The 2,500-nt window shown below is 39.3% G+C and overlaps 1 protein-coding gene across 1 annotated transcript in view; it reads right to left on the minus strand.

Annotated features, from left to right (window-relative positions):
- LOC137991888 (neurexin-4-like) overlaps positions 1-2,500 on the minus strand; it is a 22,301-nt gene that overhangs the window by 17,771 nt on the left and 2,030 nt on the right. The gene's annotated exons all lie outside the window — the stretch shown is intronic.

Consider the following 2,500-nt stretch of genomic DNA (forward strand, 5'->3'; position numbering starts at 1 on the left):
GTACTAGTACTTTTGCTGTAGTGAATTGTATGCCTTAAAAATTAAATTATTTTATTGCAAAGCCGGAGCAACGCAATATTTTCCCGAAGGCGGTAGAGTGATTTGTCTTTGCACACAAGGCTGTCACAGCCTTGTAATAATTTAGCGCCTCAAATGGCATTTTAACTGATTTTCGTTGTTTGCCTTTTTTCTTTGAAACAAATGGATATTTTACTGAAAGAAAACTATGGGGTGATTTTAGTGACATCCCAGCCTATTCAACATTAAAATACGAACGAAATCAAATTTTCTAACCTTGCCGTGATGTCTTTAATCTTTGCGGACAGGCACTCTTAAAATATTCCGACATCATCGCACGAGAGACTCGCTTACGTTAAGGAATACCGAATTTTGGAAATCGGCCCTGCATATTCTGCACTTATCGCTTGGTTTGGACGGGCCCGAAGCTATCTAGCTTAATGAACAACATTTACTTCGCTATCCCTAGTTTCACTTGTACCGTGTTTGTTTTCAAAATTAGCGATTTTCTTTAATTAATTTCCGTCGACATGTTCTTTCTTCTGATTGGTCGTTTTTTGAGACGTTCCAAACAGGTGTGCGCTCAAGTGTGAAAGTGTGAAAAAGGCGCTCTTCGGAATGTTGAGGTTTACTAACCCCAACTGAAACGCTTGCTACGCAGGCTAGAGAAAAGAGGAATCAAACGCACATCACTAATCCTTTGTTTTATATATTGCTAGTTTATATCCTGATTATGTCCTGTCAGTATATGGATATTACAAACAAAAACATAACACTAATATCGCGATGATCGATAAAAAAGTATCCTAGGTATTGAACGTTGATATCTTTCAGTCCAACGCTTTCCCACTGGAAACCAACAAATATCGTAGTGAGCACTTGAACTCGATTTATGAATTCAGACGAAAAGTATCGTACTGTGTTAAAGTGCTAGTTGACCGGTTGAATTCTTACTTTGATGACTGAGCAAGCCTCTGGACTCGTTTGTTCGATTGGTGAACTCATTGCCAACGAGCAAGCCGAGCGAAGACGCGAGGCTTGCGAAGCGGCCAGCCTAATGCCGCGCGAAGTAGGGCAGCAGGCAGAAAAATTTTTGATCGTGCTATGAAAAGTATAATGTAAGGCTACGTAGTGTAATGTAAGGATCCCTGGAGATTTATTAGGGACCAATGAAAGCCCGTGTTTTGATGCGTGATGTCATTAGACAAACTTAGATGACGCGCGCGACTATTGATGATCTTGTGTTCGGAGGTGAGTGAAAACACATTTTTTTCCCACTTCCCTGACCATTGTGTTGTGTACACTTGCTTTGCGTGTTCTCTAGCAGTACATTCCATATTATTGCAAAACACGTTGTCATCTGCATTGTTGTTGGAGAAACAAAGTGTGCAATTTCTATTATTGTATTATTGTTAACTAGATAAGATGAGTTGCAGTACTTTCCAATAAAAAAAATACAACTACTGTTGGGTGTTTTGGAACTCTGATACAAATCTGCAAACTATGTATTATATTGACTATTGACTGTTTCGTTGGTACTTAGCGATAGCTATTACTAGTTTACAGTGAAACCTCTATTAAGCGGCCACCCTCGGGCTAACTCTTAATGGAGGTGGGCGGCTTATAGAGGTTCGTCAGAAATTAGCATAATCTTAAGTGAAAAAGTCAATTTATTCTAATTATGTCCCGAAAGTGATGGCAATATGGCTTACTAAATTTCTCAAGAGAGCAACAAATCATGTCAATATTAAGCAGTTGTTGAGTGAAAACGTATAAACAGAGGTCGCGGCTATGACTTGGAAGTTCTATGTGAATACTACTTCACGGGAGACAATCTGTCAATTTCTTGGTTGGAATCGAAGCTTAAAACAGAAGGTTTGAACTCAAATAATTGTAGAAGAACATGCAAGGACAAAGTATTTAGCTTATTATTGGAGAATTCATTCAGTGATCTGACTGACGCACACTATACTGAGCTTGTATGTTGAGTAAAAATTAAAACCTGTGTTACTTAGCTTAGTGACAGCGGAATTGTACATCGAAACATAATAAAGGTGTGTTTGAATTTTTTTTATCAGTCAGCATCTATCTCGGACTGTATTATACTTCAACAAGTTTTCAAAGCAAAGCCAAACTAAACTTATTGAAATGTTGGTGGCGGCTTAATAGAGGTGAAAACAAAAGGAGAACTCACTTTGGGACGGCTAAAAGGTGGCAGCGGGCGCTTGATTTCATATCATTCTACAATAACTTCGAGACTGGCCGCTTATTAGGAGGCTAATTTTCGCCAAGTAATAGCATATAATCTGGCTGACACCTCCAAAACAGAACAATAGGTGCAAAGCTGGGGCGGTTCAACCAATCCCAGCAGCTTACAGCCCAATTGTTCTCTGCTTGATGCCAAATTACGTCACGTAGCTTCACGTGAGTCAGTGGGTGTACTTCAAGAGCTCTCAAATCTCTCAAGGAAATCTACTAGATC

This window comes from Montipora foliosa, chromosome 1 (assembly GCF_036669935.1).
Source record: "Montipora foliosa isolate CH-2021 chromosome 1, ASM3666993v2, whole genome shotgun sequence".
NCBI lineage: Eukaryota > Metazoa > Cnidaria > Anthozoa > Scleractinia > Acroporidae > Montipora > Montipora foliosa.